General features: G+C 46.3%; 1 pseudogene; it reads right to left on the bottom strand.

The window, feature by feature from the left end:
* Positions 1–14,643: 14,643 nt before the first annotated feature.
* Positions 14,644–18,687, bottom strand: part of LOC137373408 (zinc finger protein 721-like) — an 80,573-nt pseudogene continuing 76,529 nt past the window's right edge.

The following is an 18,687-nucleotide window of genomic DNA, read 5'->3' as shown; positions in this document are numbered from 1 at the left end:
ACACACGGAGCAGGTGAACAGCCTCACTTCACACTTCTCATTAAATTCCATCTGCCCCATGTCTGCCCATTCCACCAGCCTGTCTATGTCCTCTTGAAGTTTATCACTATCCTCCTCACAGATCACAATACTTCCAAGTTTTGTGCCATCTGCAAATTTTGAAATTGTGCCCTTTACACCCAAGTCCAGGTCATTAATATAGATCAAGGAAAGCAGTGGTCCTAATACTGACCCCTGGGGCACCCCACTATATACCTTCCTCCAGACTGTTCACCACTACTCTCCTGTCACTTAGCCAACTTCGTATCCATGCTGCTACTGTCCCTTTTATTCCATGGGTTCTAACTGTGCTGACAAGTCTGTTATGTGGCACTTTATCAAATGCCTTTTGGAAGTCCAGATACACCACATCCACCACATAACCCTCATCAACACTTTCCACTGCCTCATCAAAAAATGCTCAAGTTAGTTAAACATGATTTGCCCTGAACACCTCTGTGCTGGCTTTTCTTAATTAATCCATATTTGTCCAAATGACTGTTAATTTTGTCCTGAATTATTGTTTCTAAAAGCTTTCCCACCTCCAGGGTTAAACTGACTGGTTTGTATTTGTTGGTCTTGTCTTTACACACTCTTTTGAACAAGGGTGTAACATTTGCAATTCTCTAGTCCTCTGGCACCACCCTGTATCTATGGAGGATTGGAAGATTATGGTCAGTGCCTCCACAATTCCCACCCTTACTTCCCTCAGTATCCTTGCATGTATCTCATCTGGTTCTGGTGACTTATCAACTTTAAGTACAGTCTTCCCATGACTAAGAGAGTGAGCGATTACCCCTTCACCTTCTATATTCCAGGGAATACAGGTTTAGTTTATCTAATCATTCTTCACAATCTAACCCTTGGAGAGTGTCCGTGTTTCCAAACACTTTGGCTTTAGCAGCCATTTAGAAGCTTCTCATGAAATCCACAGGCTGCCTGGAAAAAACTGTATAGAATCATGGAATGATAGAGCACAGAAGGAGGCCATTCAGCCCATCGTGCCTGTGTCAGCTCTTTGGTAAAGCTATCCAATTAATCCCACTCTCCTCTTTCCCCATAGCCCTGTAATATTCCCCCTCCAAGGGGAATTTAACCAGTTCCCTTTTGAATGTTGCTACTAAATTTGCTTCCACCAGCCTTTCAGTCAGTGCAGTTCAGATCAGATCACAATAACTCAATGTGTAAAATGTTTTCTTATGGCACCTCTGGTCCTTTAGCCAATCACCTGAAATCTGTGTCCTCTGTTTAACATTGGAACAGAATACTGACCCCTGGGGAACACCACTATATACCTTCCTCCAGTCTGAGAAGCAACTGTTGCAGTTTGTGGAAGAGAATTCCAAGCTTCTTTTGCATGTACAAGTGTTTCTGAATTTCACTCCTGAAGGTCTGGCTCTAGTTTTTAGACTATGCCCCCCATAGTCCTAGACTCCCAAGCAGCGGAAATAGGGAAGATGGAGAGAACTCAGTCCCAATTAATATCTCGAAAACTTTGATCTAATCACCTCTTATTCTTCTGAATTCTAAAGACTACAACTGCAGTTTTTGTAATTTCTCCTCATAATTTAATCCTTGCATTCCAGGTATCTTTCTGGTAAATCTACACTGCACACCCTCCAAGGCCAATATATCCTTGCTATGTTGTGGTGTCCAGATCAGAACACAGGTGTGGTCTAACCAGGACTTTGTATAGCTGAAGCATGACTTCTAACTCCCTTTTATTCTAGTCCTCGAGATATAAAGGCCAGCATTCCATTAGCCTTTTTGATTATTTTCTGTACTCATTCATAACATTTTAATGATTTATGTACCTGGAACCCCAAATGTCTTTGAACCTCTGAACACTGTTTCGAGCTTTTCATCATTTTGAAAGTATCCTGTTCTATCCTTTTTAGGTGGAAAGTGGATGACCTCACATTTGCTAACATTGAAATCCATTTGCTACGGTTTTTCCCCTTCATTTAATCTATCAATATCTTTTTGTCATTTTATGCTTCCATCTCCACTGTTTACAATTCTGCCTATCTTGATGCAATCAGCAAACTTGGATATGTGACTTTCTATCTCATCATCTAAGTTGTTTATAAATACAGTGAATAGTTGAGGCTCTTGCGGGACATCACTAGTCACATCCTGCCGATTACACTACCTGCCCATTATCCCTACTCCAATTCCATGAGCTTCAACTTTAACTAACAGTTTTATATGAGGGAATTTACCAAATGTCTTCTTGTAGTTTATCTAAATAACACCCACAGACAGTCTCCTGTCTGTTACTTTAGTCACCAGTTCCAGAAATTTAATCAGGTTTGTCAGGTATCACCTATCCTTTATAAATCCATGCAGGCTTTCTCTGATCAGCTGAACATTTTCAAGCTGTTCAATCACCTTATCCTGAATTATAGACTCGAGTAATTTCCCGACAGCAGTTGTTAGTTTAACTGATTTCATTGTCTCACCTTTAAACTGCAGAGTGTCGGGTAATTACTAGAGTCTATCATTACGATCTCTGTGCTCCTCCAATTCTGGCCTCTTGAGCATCCCCGATTTGAATTGCTCCACAATTGGCAGCCGTGCCTTCAGCCACCTGGACCCTGGGCTCTGGAATCCCCTCCCTGAACCTCTGCACTTCTCTATCTATCTGTTCTCCTGGAACAAACTCCATAATACCCACCCATTTTACCAAGCCTTTCACCATGTCTTCTGATATCTCCTTATGTGGCTCAGTGTCAAATGTTGTTTGATAATGCTCTGTAAAGCATCTTGGAACATTTTACTAAGTTAAAGGTGCTATATAAATACAATATATTGTTGAGGTTATGTGGTAGGTAGCTCAGTTCAGAGTCAAATAGGAAGCCAAGGTCACAAACAGTCTGGTTCAGCCTCCGACTGAGGTCAGGAATTGATGCTGGAGGCCTCTTGGGCCTGAGCAATGATCCACCAGCTGGTCAAGAGCCCCATTACTAGAGTATTCATCCACTTATGCTGTGTAGGATTACAGGACAGAAACAGGCCATTCAGCCCAATCTCAATGGGATGACCAAAGATACATTTTGTATCCCCTTTTAATGACTACAGTGACAATGACTACTGTGCTTTGAGCATGCTCTGTGCGGGTGGTGGAGAGGGACAGAGGCTGAACGGGCTGCTCGGGAAGAGGGAGGAGTCACAGGAGGAATTGGAGCCGTGGGTGGGCTGGGAAGCTTCATAAACCTATTGAAGGTGGCCTGTTCGACCACAGGGAGTGAGACTGCCATCTGAGGGTGCATCAGTCACCTTGTCTCAGTGATTGAAACCTATCGAGGGTGACCTGTTAGGGAATGAGACTGCCATCTGAGGGATCATAGGAAATAGGAGAAGTAGGCCATTCGGCCCATTGATCCTGCTCCACCGTTCAAACAGATCATGGCTGATCATCTTCCCCCTACTATCCCCATATCCCTTGATGTTGTTAGTATTCAGAAATCTATTCATTTCTGTCTTGAACCTGCTCAATGATTGAGCCTCCACAGCTCTCTGGGGTAGAGAATTCCACGGATTCAACACCCCCTGAGTAAAGAAATTCCTCTTCATCTCAGTCTTAAATGGCCTGCCCCTTATTATGAGACTGTGTCCCCTGGTTCTAGACTCACCAGCCAGGGGAAACATCCTATCCACATCCACTCTGTCACGCCCTGTAATAATTTTGTAATTATTTGTAATTTCAATGAGATCACCTCTCATTCTTCGAAACTCTAAAGAACACAGGCCCAGTTTCTGCAATCTCTCCTCATAAGACAATCCTGCCATCCAAGGGATTAGTCTGGTGAACCTCTGTCACACTTCCTCTACAGCAAGTATATCCTTCCTTGGATAAGGAGATCAAAACTGTACACGATAGTCCAGGTGCGGTCTCACCAAGGCTCTATACAATCGAAGCAAGACATCTTTACTCCTGTTTTCAAATCACATTGCGATGAAGGCCAACATACCATTTGTCTTCTTAATTGCTTCCTGCTCCTGCATACTAGGTTTTAGTGACTCATGAACAATGACACCCACGTCTCTTTGGACATTAGCACTTCCCAATCTCTCACCATTTAATAAATACTCTGCTTTTCTGTTTTTTTTCTACAAAAGTGGATCCCTTCACACTTATTCACATTATATTCCATCTGCCATGTTCTTGCCCATTCATTTAGCCTGTCCAAATCTCCTTGAAGCCTCCTTGCATCCTCCTCACAATTTATATTCCCTCCTAGTTTTGAGTCATCAGCAAATTTGGAAATATTACACTTGGTCCTCCATATCCAACTCATTTATATAGATTGCGGCCCACTAGCCTGCCATCCTGAGAATGACCCATTTATTCCTACTCTCTCTGTTCTGTTTGTTAACCAATTCTCAATCCATACCAGTATATTATCCCCAATCCCATGTGCTCTAATTTGTTTACTAACTTCCTGTGTGGGATCTTATCAAAAGCCTTCTGAAAATCCAAATACACCACATCCACAGGTTCTCCTTTATCTACGCTACAACTAACATCCTCAAAAAACTCCCAATAGGTTTGTCAAACATGATTTCCCTTTCACAAATCCATGTCAGTGACCCGAAACGTTAACTCTGCTTCTCTTTCCACAGATGCTGCCAGACCTGCTGAGTGAATCCGGCATTTCTTGTTTTTGTTTCAGATTTCCAGCATCCGCAGTATTTTGCTTTTACATTATTTTCCAAGTGTCTAGTTATCTCATCCTTTATAATAGATTTAACATTTTCCCTACTACTGATGTCAAACTAACAGGTCTGTTGTTCTCCATTTTTTCTCTCGCTGCCTTCTTAAATAGTGGGGTTACATTTTATACTTTCCTGTCTGCAGGAAACCTTCCAGAATCTACAGAATCTTGAAAGATAACCACCAATGCATCTGCTATCTCTATAGCCACCTCCTTCAATACTCCAGGATGTAGCTCATCTGGTCCAGGGGATTTATCAACTTTCAATCCAATTACTTTTTCCAGTACTACCTCTTTATTGATACTAATTACTTTCAGTTCCTCATTTTTACAAGTCCTTTTCTTCCCTAGTATTTCTGGGAGATTTTCTGTTTCTTCCTCCATGAAGACAGGCACAAAGTAATTGTTTAGTCTCTCTGCTATTTCCTCATTCTCCACCACAAACTGTCCTGGCTCTGCCTGCAATGGACCCACATTTGTCCTTACTGATAGTTTCCTTTTCACATACCTAAAGGAGCTTTTATAGTCTGCCTTTATGTTTCTAACTAGCTTAGATTCATAATCTCTTTTCCCTTTCTTTATCAGTTTCTTGGTCCTCCTTTGTTGGACTCTAAATTGCTCCCAATCTTACCACTTGTTCTGGCCACCTTATAAGCTACTTCCTTAATTTCTTTTGTTAGCCATGGTTGATTCACCTTTCCTGTTGGGTTTTTGTGTCTTAGAGGAATGTACATTTGTTGTAAATCATGCAATATGTCTTTAAATATTAGCCATTGCCTGTCTACCATCAAATCTTTTAATGTATTTTCCCAATCCACAATAGCCAGCTTGCCCCTCATACCTTCACAATTTCCTTAGTTCAGATTTAAGACCCCAGTTTCAGAATAAACTGTATCTCTTTCAAACTTCATGTAGAAAAAATTCTGTAATTTTGTGGTCATTATTTCTTAGTGGTTCCTTGACAGTAAGGTTGTTAATGAGCCCTTCCTCAATACATAATACTAAATCTAAAATAGCCTGATCACTAGTTGGTTCTTCAATATACTGCTCCAGAAACCCATCTTGAAAACACTTCAGGAATTCATCCTCCACAGCATTAGTGCTAATTAGTTTTACCCAGTCTATATGTAAATTGAAGAGGTGCGTTATTACTCAATTGCCCATGTTACATACAGCTCTAATTTCCTGATTTATACCATGCGCAACATTACCATTACAGTTTGGTGGTCTATAAACAACTCCCACCAATGTTTGCTGCCCCTTGCTGTTCCTTAGCTCCACCCAAACTGATTCTACATCTCGCTCCTTCGATCTAAGATCCTCTCTCACTAATGTACTGACCTCGTCCCTTATTAACAGTGCTACCCTACCTCCTTTTCCCCTCCGCCTATCCCTCCTAAATGACGAATATCCTTGAATATTCAGTTCCCAGTCCAGGTCACCCTGTAACCACGTCTCTGTAATGGCAATTAAATCATAACCATTTACCTCTATTTGTGCCTTCAAATCATCTACCTTGTTGCAAATGCTGTGCATTTGCCTTAACTTTGTCTTAATATTATTCCTCATTCCAATCCTATTTGATGTTTGCCTTCGTCTCGTCTGCCTTCCAATTTTGCTTAGTGCTTCTCTACTTCCTGTAACCAGATTTGCTTCTCTCTAATCTGAGCTCCCTCTTAGGTTCCCAACCCCCTGACAATGTAGTTTAAACCCTCCCCAACAGCACGAGCAAATCACCCTGCGAGGATTCACCAGTCACCTTGTCTCAGTGATTGAAACCTATAGAGGGTGACTTGTTAAACCACAGGGAGTGAGACTGCCATCTGAGGGTGTACTAGGGTAGGCGGTGGCGTAGTGGTATTATCACTGGACTAGTAACCCAGAGACCCAGGGTATTTCTCTGGGGACATGGGTTCGAATCCCACCACAGCAGAAGGTGGAATCTGAACAATAAAAATCTGGAATTAAAACTGGTCTAATGATGGCCATGAAACCATTGTCAATTGTTGTAAAAACCCATCTGGTTCACTAATGTCCTTGAGGGAAGGAAATCTGCTGTCCTTACCTGGTCTGGCCTACACGTGACTCCAGACCCACAGCAATGTGGTTAATTCTTACATGCCCTCTGAAATGGCCCAGCAAGCCACTCAGTTGGACCTAACCGCTACAAAGTCTATAAAAAGGAATGAAACCAGACGGACCACCCGGCATCGACCTCGGCACCGGAAACGACTACGGAAAACCCAGCCCTGTCGACCCTGCAAAGTCCTCCTTACTAACATCTGGGGGCTTGTGCCAAAGTTGGGAGAGCTGTCCCACAGAGTAGTCAAGCAACAGCCTGACATAGTCATACTCACGGAATCATACCTTACAGACAATGTCCCAGACACTGCCATCACCATCCCCGGGGACATCCTGTCCCACCGGCAGGACAGACCCAGCAGAGGTGGTGGCACAGTGGTATACAGTCGGGAGGGAGTTGCCCTGGGAGTCCTCAACATCGACTCCGGACCTCATGAAGTCTCATGGCATCAGGTCAAACATGGGCAAGATAACCTCCTACTGATTACCACCTACCGCCCTCCCTCAGCTGATGACTTAGTACTCCTCCATGTTGAACACCACTTGGAGGAAGCACTGAGGGTGGCAAGGGAACAAAATGTACTCTGGATGGGGGAGTTCAATGTCCATCACCATGAGTGGCTCGGTAGCACCACTACTGACCAAGCTGGCCGAGTCCTAAAGGACATAGCTGCTAGACTGGGTCTGCGGCAGGTGGTGGGGGAACCAACACGAGGGAACAACATACTCGACTTCGTCCTCAACAATCTGCCTGCCGCGGATGCATCTGTCCATGACTGTATTGGTAGGAGTGACCACCGCACAGTCCTTGTGGAGACGAAGTCCCGCCTTCACATTGAGGATACCGTCCATCGTGTTCTGTGGCACTATCACCGTGCTAAATGGGATAGATTTCGAACGGATCTAGCAATGCAAAACTGGGCATCCATGAGGCGCTGTGGGCCATCAGCAGCAGCAGAATTGTACTCAACCACAATCTGTAACCTCATGGCCCGGCATATCCCCCACTCTACCATTACCATCAAGCCAGGAGACCAACCCTCGTGCAATGAAGAGTGCAGGAGGGCATGCCAGGAGCAGCACCAGGCATACCTCAAAATGAGGTGTCGACCTGGTGAAGCTACAACCCAGGACTACTTGCATGCCAAACTGCGTAAGCAGCATGCGATAGACAGAGCTAAGCGATCCCATAACCAACGGATCAGATCTAAGCTCTGCAGTCCTGCCACATCCAGCCATGAATGGTGGTCGAAAATTAAACAACTAACTGGAGGAGGTGGCTCCACAAATATCCCCATCCTCAATGATGGGGGAGCCCACCACATCAGTGCGAAAGATAAGGCTGAAGCATTTGCAACAATCTTCAGCCAGAAGTGCCGAGTTGATGATCCATCTCGGCCTCCTCCTGAAGTCCCCAGCATCACAGATGCCAAACTTCAGCCAATTTGATTCACTCCACGTGATATCAAGAAACGACTGAAAGCACTGGATACTACAAAAGCTATGGGCCCTGACAACATTCCGGCAATAGTACTGAAGACCTGTGCTCCAGAACTTGCCGCGCCCCTAGCCAAGCTGTTCCAGTACAGCTACAACACTGGCATCGACCCTGCAATGTGGAAAATTGCCCAGGTATGTCCTGTACACAAAAAGCAGGACAAATCCAACCCGGCCAACTACTGCCCCATTAGCTTCCTCTCAATCATCAGTAAAGTGATAGAAGGTGTCATCAACAGTGCCATCAAGCGGCACTTGCTTAGCAACAACCTGCTCAGTGATGCTCATTTTGGGTTCCGCCAGGGTCACTCAGCTCCTGACCTCATTACAGCCTTCGTTCAAACATGGACAAAAGAGCTGAACTCAAGAGGTGAGGTGAGAGTGACTGCCCTTGACATCAAGGCAGCATTTGACCGAGTATGGCATCAAGGAGCCCTAGCAAAACTGAGGTCAATGGGAATCAGGGGGAAACCCTCCGCTGGCTGGAGTCATACCGAGCGCAAAGGAAGATGGTTGTGGTTGTTGGAGGTCAATCATCTGAGCTCCAGGACATGACTGCAGGAGTTCCTCAGGGTAGTGTCCTAGGCCCAAACATCTTCAGCTGCTTCATCAATGACATTCCTTCAATCATAAGGTCAGAAGTGGGGATGTTCGCTGATGATTGCACAATGTTCAGCACCATTCGCGACTCCTCAGATACTGAAGCAGTCTGTGTAGAAATGCAGCAAGACCTGGACAATATCCAGGCTTGGGCCGATAAGTGGCAAGTAACATTCACGCCACACAAGTGCCAGGCAATGACCTTCTCCAACAAGAGAGAATCTAACCATCTCCCCTTGACATTCAACAGCATTACCATCGCTGAATCCCCCACTATCAACATCCTAGGGGTTACCATTGACCGAAAACTGAACTGGAGTAGCCATATAAATACCGTGGCTACAAGAGCAGGTCAGAGGCTAGGAATCCTGAGGTGAATAACTCACCTCCTGACTCCCCAAAGCCTGTCCACAATCTGCAAGGCACAAGTCAGGAGTGTGATGGAATACTCTCCACTTGCCTGGATGGGTGCAGTTCCAACAACACTCAAGAAGCTCGACACCATCCAGCACAAAGCAGCCCACTTGATTGGCACCCCATCTACAAACATTCACTCCCTCCACCACCGACGCACAGTGGCAGCAGTGTGTACCATCTACAAGATGCACTGCAGCAATGCACCAAGGCTCCTTAGACAGCACCTTCCAAACCTGCGACCTCTACCAACTAGAAGGACAACAGCAGCAGATACATGGGAACATCACCACCTGCAAGTTCCCCTCCAAGTCACACACCATCCTGACTTGGAACTATATCACCGTTCCTTCACTGTCGCTGGGTCAAAATCCTGGAACTCCCTTCCTAACAGCAATGTGGGTGTACCTACCTCACATGGACTGCAGCGGTTCAAGAAGGCAGCTCACCACCAGCTTCTCAAGGGCAATTAGGGATGGGCAATAAATGCTGGCCTGGCCAGCGACGCCCACATCCCGTGAAAGAATAAAAAAAAAGTCACCTTGTCTCAGTGATTGAAACCTATTGAGACTCAAAGGGTTGTGAATCTTTGGAATTCCCTACCCCAGAGCATTGAGACTGCTCAGTCATTGTATATATTTAAGGCTGGGTTTGACAGATTATTGGTTTCTGAGATTCAAGTGATATGGGGGAACAGTGGGAAAGTGGAAATCAAGCCGAGGATCAGTCTTGATCGTGCTGTATTTAGGAACAGTCTGTGGGGGGAGATGGTGGTTGGGCAGCGAATGATCTACTCCTGCTCCTATTTCTTATGTTCTTATAGTTAATACAGAAGGAAACTGTGACAGAGCCCTGGTATGTAAAACACACCTCAATAAAACTGGGAATTCCTGTAAAAACACGACAGGTCCTCCTTTAACTGGAGATCAAATCTCTGTTATATAATTGTAACAGCATTTAACAGGCTCTGGTGAACTTCTCCATCTGCTATTTTAATGCAGAATTTAACCAATTGATTTTAAACAGGTTTATGTTAAATGGGTTCACACCTGTATTAAATCCTGTCACACAAACCACGTTAAATCTTTGTAGGATAGTCACCACAGCCATTTTCAGACTGAAAACTTAAACCTGCCGTTTCGCTTTCAGTCAGGAACTGATCACAGTTTTACCCCAATCTCTGATTTGACAGCACGTTTCCAGCATTCACTGTTGTTCTTCCTGACTCTAAGCACAGTTGTAAAGGAGCCTTCTGTTCTGTGCCCAGGAGCTCTGAACCAAGGAAGAGAGCGGCCGGGACACATTTCTTACACACCTCAGGATTAACCCACACGGGGACTTTGCTGTTAGTGAAGAGAGATGAGAAAGACCAAAGTACCTTGTGTCCCTCACAGTGTGATCCTGAAGGATTGTGTCCCGGCTGAAGTTCTCTTCCTGACGTACGATCCTCCCCCCAGATAGTCCTTTCTGAGCTCCAGCCAGGTGATGTTAAACACTCAGGTGGGAAAGACAAAAATCTACAGCAGTGTGTTTAAAACAAAGCACATTTATTTCACATCTATCGTAAATATTAAGCTCTAAACCAGTTAAAGGGTTACTAAATTCATCAGAAATAAATCTCAGTTGCCAGAATGAAGATGGATCAGTCGTAGATATGATTAACAACAGCAGTGACAACAGAATCCAACCCCTGCGCTCACTTGTGAACTCGGTGTCTCAGCAGGTCGGATAACTGAGTGAATTCCTTCTCACACACGGAGCTGGTGAATGGCCTCTCCCCAGTGTGAACTTGCTGGTGTGTCAGGTCAGATGAATTAATGACTCCCTTCTCACACACAGAGCAGGCGAAAGGCCTCTCCCCAGAGGGAGTGTGTTGGTGTTTCAGCAGATCCTTTCTGCTTTTAAATCTCTTCTCATATGAGGACATTTAAATGGCCTCTTAACTGAGTGAGCAAGTTGGTGTGTCTGAGGGTTGAATGACTGAGTGACTCTCTTCCCTCACACTGAGCAGGTGAACGGCTTCTCCCCAGTATGAGTGTGTTGATGTTCAAGCAGATGCTTTCTGCTTTTGAATTTCTTCTCACAGTCAGAACATTTAAAAGGTCTCTTATCAGTGTGAACTCACTGGTGTCCCAGCAGATGGGATGAATTAGTGAATCCCTTCCCACACACAGAGCAGGTGAACGGCCTCTCCCCACTGTGAATGTGCAGGTATCTCAGCTGGGTGAGGGTATCTCAGGGGGATAATTGAGTGAATTCCATCCCACACTCGGAGCAGGTGAATGGCCTCAACGTTGATGAATTTCCAGCAGGGATGAGTAATTGAATCCCTTTCCACCGTTGCCACATTTCCACGGTTTCTGCATGGTGCGGGTGTCATTAGGAGCACATCTATGACTTCTCCCCACTGAAAATGGTGTGATGTTTTTTCAGGCTGTGTAACTGATTAAAGCTCTTTCCACAGTCAGTGCACTGGATCAATCTCACTCGGGTGTGTGTGTGTCTCGGTGCTTTTGAAATCTTTTCCCAGAGACAAACATTTCTCCTTCCACATTCAAAGGCCGATGATATTCAGGTCCTGCTGAATTGAGCGAGTGTCAGTTCTTGATGTGATGTTTGGTTTAAGTGTCCAGTCTAAATCCTCCCCTTTTAATATGCTTTAAAAGGAGTTTATAAAAGTCATCACTGTCAGTCCAGGATAGCTCCCCCCCTCGCTGCTCTCTCCGGCCGCTCCGCTCCCCCCCTCGCTGCTCTCTCCGGCCGCTCCGCTCCCCCCCTCGCTGCTCTCTCCGGCCGCTCCGCTCCCCTCCTCGCTGCTCTCTCCGGACGCTCCGCTCCCCACCTCGCTGCTCTCTCCGGACGCTCCGCTCCCCACCTCGCTGCTCTCCCCGGCCGCTCCGCTCCCCACCTCGCTGTTCTCCCCGGCCGCTCCGCTCCCCACCTCGCTGTTCTCCCCGGCCGCTCCGCTCCCCCCCTCGCTGCTCTCTCCGGCCGCTCCGCTCCCCACCTCGCTGCTCTCTCCGGCCGCTCCGCTCCTCCCCCCCCACCCCCTCGCTGCTCTCTCCGGCCGCTCCGCTCCCCCCCCCCCACCCCCTCCCCCTCGCTGCTCTCTCCGGCCACTCCTCTCCCCTCCCCCCTCCCCCCCCACCTCGCTGCTCTCCCCGGCCGCTCCACCCCCCCCCCACCGCTCGCTGCTCTCCCCCCCCCCCCCCTCGCTGCTCTCCCCGGCCGCTCCACCCCCACTCGCTGCTCCCTACGGCCGCTCTGCTCCCCCCTTCGCTGCGCTGTCTGGCCGCTCCGCTGCCCCCACCTCCGCTCTCTCCGGCCACTCTGCTCCCCGCTTCGCTGCTCTCTCCGGCCGCTCCACTCCTTTCGGCTGCTCTGCTCCCCCCATCCCCGGCCCGCTCGCCCCCTCCCCGGCCCGCTCCACCACCCACCCCCCCCGACCTGCTCCACTCCCCCTCACATCCCCGTTCCACTCTCTCCCTCCCGCCATTGTATGCTGCCATGTGTTTAGGTTAGGTTGCCTTCGTGTGATTATTTGAGCAGCGCCATCTTTCGTCCTGGCAGATGCCTGAAGTCGCAGACTGTGACGTTTTAGTGGCACAGGCTGCATTTGCGCATATGCCACTTCAGCGCCACCTAGTGTAAGCGTTGTCAGCAAACGCAGCCTTAACTTAAAGGGACAGGAATATCACATACATTCTGTTAGGAGAACGTGATACTCCCGACCCAGTTTGCTTTACGACAATTATTTACCTCCAAGCACAAAAGAGGAATTTTAGCAATTAATTTTAGCAAATGTACTGCCTCTATAGATAAAATCCTTGCTTTTAAATATCATGACTCATGGTAGTTTTATAATTTAAAATAATTTGTCACATTATAAAGATTCTAAACTAAAATAATCTTGTTTGTTGTGCAAATCTCATTATGATCTTAATGAAAACTAATTAAAAATGTGGTTTTCCTCTTCAAAGGGTCCAGATATTATGCAACATAAAAATTGTACCAGATCTTGCTTGCAACAGTGGAAAAGTAATGAGACTAGTGTTGTACCTCTCGGAAGCAAATCCTGCACTCTGGGTCCCACCACCTTGTGGGACGTCCTGCCTCGTGTGCTCAAAGATCTGCGGGTCGAGAATCAGCCTGTTCAGTCACCTGAAGACCTGAAGAAACTCACAGAAGTCGTCATCTGCTATCCCTCAATTTGAGGAGGTGTGTGTATATCCATAGACCAATTCCCAATGTTTGTTTTTGCCTTCATGGGATATCTTAGCAGAGACCACCTGAGAACTGACACAGCTTAAAATTAATGGTGCAGGATCAGTAGCTGGCAAGTAGCTGGTCTGCAGCAAAAACATTGGTATGTCAATAGGAATTTGAAACTTGCTTCCATTTACACAGCAGTGTGTGTCTGAAGTAATTTCTGAAAACCCTGCACACACTGGTTACTGCATGTGAATATCCTGCAGTGAGCATAAGCTGTATAAACTGAATATGTCCTGTGCTTTGCAGCAACTGAAGTGATCTGGAATTTCCACTTATCAGTTTACTCAGGTGTATGGCTGAATTCCATTCATTGTTCATCTCCACTTTCACTGTCTACTGCCCCAGTCACACTGTAAACCGTGAGTCAGTGTGAAGCTGTCTTTTACACCATAGTGATGCAAGGCAAGGAGTATAACTCTGGCCATCTTTCTTCAATGTGTGGTTTGGCATTGCTTAAGATTATCTGGAAAAGGCTGTCCTGCACCACAAGTGCTGTGCATCGGCTACAGTGGAACTATCCCGTGAGCTCTCTGCAGTCACTATAAATGGTCACTGAGCTTCTGAGGCTGATGGCACAATACTCTGTACATGTATGAATATGTATATACAGAGTGCTGCCTTTCTCCAAGCCCACACAATAGTTCTGATTTTCAGCTCACCTTGCTGTTAAATGCAGCTGCCACTGCACCAATTGATGCAGTAGAACAGGAGCCAGAGTGTTCATCACTGTTGGGATATACAGCTGTCCATTGGACCTGCTGCATTGTCACAGGGTCATTACCAAACTTAGGAGCCTGATTTTGGGATGATGCAACAGAACCTCAAACTTGTTATTGTCGAGGTCATCATCTACTATTCCTCAATTCCCCAATATTTGTTTGTATACACACACACCTCCTTTTTGGCACACTGAAGTTATGAAGAAGTATGCAATTTCACCCACTTGCTTTCCTGGTTAGAGTTCATTTCCACCGAGGTGGAAGACAATAAAAAATAAAGACGACTTAAAAACGGGTAAAAGGACCTTCAGGTAGCTTTATGATTGGCCGGCTTTAAAAAAAAAACAAAATTGGGCTGTGAACTGACAGTTCCATTTTTTTTAAAGCAGGTCTTTTGGATAAGATCCAACAGGGAGAAACCAATGGTGAATTTCCAAAACCCAAATGTCAGAACTGCGCAATGTGGTGGAAATTTCTCACCCCCGAGTTATTTGTGAACTCGCTGGTGTTTCAGCAGGTCGGATGAAGTAGTGAATCTCTTCCCACACTCTGAGCAGGTGAATGGCCTCTCCCCAGTGTGAACTCGCTGGTGTGTCAGAAGGTGAGATGAAGTAGTGAATCTCTTCCCACACGCGGAGCAGATGAATGGCCTCTCCCCTGTATGAACTCGCTGGTGTGTCACAAGGTTGGATGAAGTACTGAATCCCTTCCCACACTCTGAGCAGGTAAACGGCCTCTCCCCAGTGTGAATACGCTGGTGTGCAGTGAGTTCAGATGATCGCTTGAACCCAGTCCCACAGTGAGAGCACCTGAACGGTTTCTCGTCAGTGTGAACACGTAGATGAATCATCAGTTCAGTAGAACGTTTATAGCAATTCCCACAGTCTGGACATTTAAAAGGTCTCTCGTCAGTGTGAACTCGCTGATGAGACATCAGTTCAGCAGAAGTTTTATAGCAATTCCCACAGTCTTGACATTTAAAAGGTCTCTCCCCGGTGTGAACTCTCTGGTGTTTCAGCAGGTTGGATGAAGTTGTGAATCTCTTCCCACACTCTGAGCAGGTGAATGGTCTCTCTCCAGTGTGAACTCGCTGGTGTGTCAGCAGGTTGGATAACTGAGTGAATCTCTTCCCACACTCTGAGCAGGTGAAGGGCCTCTCCCGAGTGTGAACTCGCTGGTGTGTCAGAAGATAGGATGAAGTAGTGAATCCCTTCCCACACTCTGAGCAGATGAATGGCTTCTCCCCAGTGTGAATTCGCTGGTGTGTCAGAAGGTGGGACGAAGTAGTGAATTGCTTCCCACACTCTGAGCAGGTGAATGGTCTCTCCCCAGTGTGAACTCGCTGGTGTGTCAGCAGGGTGGATGACTGAGTGAATCCTTTCCCACACTCTGAGCAGGTGAACGGCCTCTCCCCAGTGTGAATTCGCTTGTGTGTCAGAAGATGGGATGAAGTGGTGAATCCTCTACCACACTCTGAGCAGGTGAATGGCCTCTCCCCAGTGTGACTGCGCTGATGTACTGTAAGTTCAGCCGATCGCTTGAACCCAGTCCTGGAATGAGAACACCTGAATGGTCTCTCATCAGTGTGAACACGTTGATGAGACATCACTTCAGCAGAACTTTTATAGCAATTTCCAGTCTCGAAATTTAAAAGGTCTCTTGTCAATGTGAACTCGATGTCTCAGAGGTCAGATCATCGAGTGAATCCCTTCCCATACACAGAGCAAGTGAATGGACTCTCCTGTTGTGACTGCGTGAATGAGCGTCCAGCTCCACTTGATAATTCAATCCCTTTCCACAGTCCCCATATTTACATGGTTGCTCCCCAGTGTGACTGCGCTTGTGTTTCAACAGGCCAGATGATCGGCTGAAACCTCATCCACTCACAGAACACGTGTACAGTTTCTCCCCACTGTGATCGGTGCTTATTCCTTCCCGGTTCAAAATCCTGGGATATTCAAGTTACGATAAATTGGGCGACTCCTTCAGATCCCGATCTGATGTTTGCTTTGCATTTCACGACTGCAAATCCTCCTCTTCTATAACCCTGTGAAATTGATTAAAAACAGAAAAAGAGTGTGAGAGAACCCACAAAAACACAAAGGCAGGTTGTGAAATGGAGCTGAATGAATCTGGTAATTCATGGGGTTGGCACTTGAAAAAGCGACCATGAAAGCTGCTGGATTGATGTACAACACCAACTGGTTCAATAATGTCCATCAGGGAAGGGAACCTGCAGCCAGTCTGGACCTACACAAGACTCTGCCCCCGATGGGAGGAGAGACGGGGAGAGGGATTTTAAGGTCTCCTTATTTACAGAAGGATGTAAATGTGTTGGAGACCGTACAGAGGTTTACTAGGCTAATACCTGGAATGGGCAGGCTGTCTTACGAGGAAAGATTGGACAGGTTAGGCTTGTATCCACTGGAATTTAGAAGAGTAAAAGGTGTGATTGAAACATATAGGATCCTGAGCGGTCCTGACAGGGTGGATGTGGAAAGGTTTTCCGTTGTGGTAGAATCTAGAATTAGAGGTCAGTGTTTAAAAATAAGCAGTCGCCCATTTGAGACGGAGATGAGGAGAAATTTTTTCTCAGAGTTGAGAGTCTTTGGAATTCTCTCCCTCAAAAGGCAGTGGAAGCAGAGTCTTTGAATATTTTCAAGACAAAGGTGGACAGATTCTTGATAAGCAAGGGGGTGAAAGGTTATCGGGGATAAGTGGAAATGTGCAGTTCACATCAGTTCAGCCATTTTTGAATGGCGAAGCAGGCTCGAAGGGCCGAATGGCCTACTCCTGCTCCTAATTTGTATATATGTACAACTGGACCAGAACTTTGACAGAACCTCCCAAACCCTCAATTTCCATAATCTAAAAGGAGTCAGTTGCCAGCATTCGCCAGAGCTGGCGGGCAGCCATAAAGACAGGGCTAAATTGTGGCGAGTCGAAGAGACTTAGTAGTTGGCAGGAAAAAAGACAGAGGCGCAAGGGGAGAGCCAACTGTGCAACAGCCCCAACAAACAAATTTCTCTGCAGCACCTGTGGAAGAGCCTGTCACTCCAGAATTGGCCTTTATAGCCACTCCAGGCGCTGCTTCACAAACCACTGACCACCTCCAGGCGCGTATCCATTGTCTCTCGAGATAAGGAGGCCCAAAAGAAGAAAAAAAGAAAAGGACCAGGGTAACAGGTGTATGTGAACACCATTAGTTCCCCTCCAAGTCACACACCATCCTGACTTGTCGGACATCCAGAACTGGATGAACAGAAATTTCCTCCAATTAGTCTGAAGCCATTGTCTTCAGTTTCTGCTACAAACTCCACGTCCTAGCGACCAACTCTATCCCTCTCCGTGGCAACTGTCTGAGGCTAAACCAGACCCTTCACAACCTTGGTGTGATATTTGACCCCGAGATGAGCTTCCGACTGCATATCGGTGTCATCACTCAGACCCACCTATTTCCACCTCAGTAACATCGCCCGACTTCACCACTGCCTCAGCTCATCTGCCTCTGAAACTTACATCCATGTATTTGTTACATCTCAACTTGACTATTTTAACACACTCCTGGCTGGTCTCCCACATTCTACCCTCCGTAAACTTGATATCATCCAAAACTCTGCTGCCTGTGCCGTTACTCGAACCAAGTCCTATTCACCCATTACCACTGTGCTCGCTGGCCTACACAGACTCCCAGTTAAGAAGCACCTCGATTTGAAAATTCTCAGCCTTGTTTTCAAATCCCTCCACGCCCTCACCCCTCACTATCTCTATAATCTCCTCCAGCCCTACAACCCTCCGAGAGATCAGGGATCATCTAATTCTGGCACCTTGAGAATTCCCGACTTTCTTTGCTCCACCACTGGTGGCCAGGCCTTCAGCTGCCAAGACCATAAGCTTTGGAAATCCCTCCCTAATCCTCTCCGCCTCTCTACCTCACCTTCCGTGCTTCAGACACTTCTTAAAACCCACCTCTTTGATCAAGTTTTTGGTCAACTGCCCTAATATCTCCTTATGCAGCTCAGTGTTAAAATGTTGATTTATAACACTCCTGTGAAACACCTTGGAACATTTTATTACATTAAAGGCGCTACATAAATACAAGTGGATGATAACTTGGACATATATCACCGTTCCTTCATCATCACTGGGTGAAAATCCTGTAACTCCTTCCCTAACACCATTGTGGGATCACCTTCACCACACAGACTGCAGCAGTTCAACAAGGTGGCCCATCATCATCCTTTCAATGGACAACTAGGGATTGGCAATATCTGCATATGTAAAATGGATTAAAAGCCACTACAAAAATACTTGTTACTTAAACAATACTCTTTCACACTGAGTGG

The sequence above is a fragment of the Heterodontus francisci genome, chromosome 9 (genome assembly GCF_036365525.1).
Source record: "Heterodontus francisci isolate sHetFra1 chromosome 9, sHetFra1.hap1, whole genome shotgun sequence".
NCBI lineage: Eukaryota > Metazoa > Chordata > Chondrichthyes > Heterodontiformes > Heterodontidae > Heterodontus > Heterodontus francisci.
The sequence above is the reverse complement of the archived record's forward strand: the minus strand, read 5'-3'. Positions and strand labels throughout refer to the sequence as shown.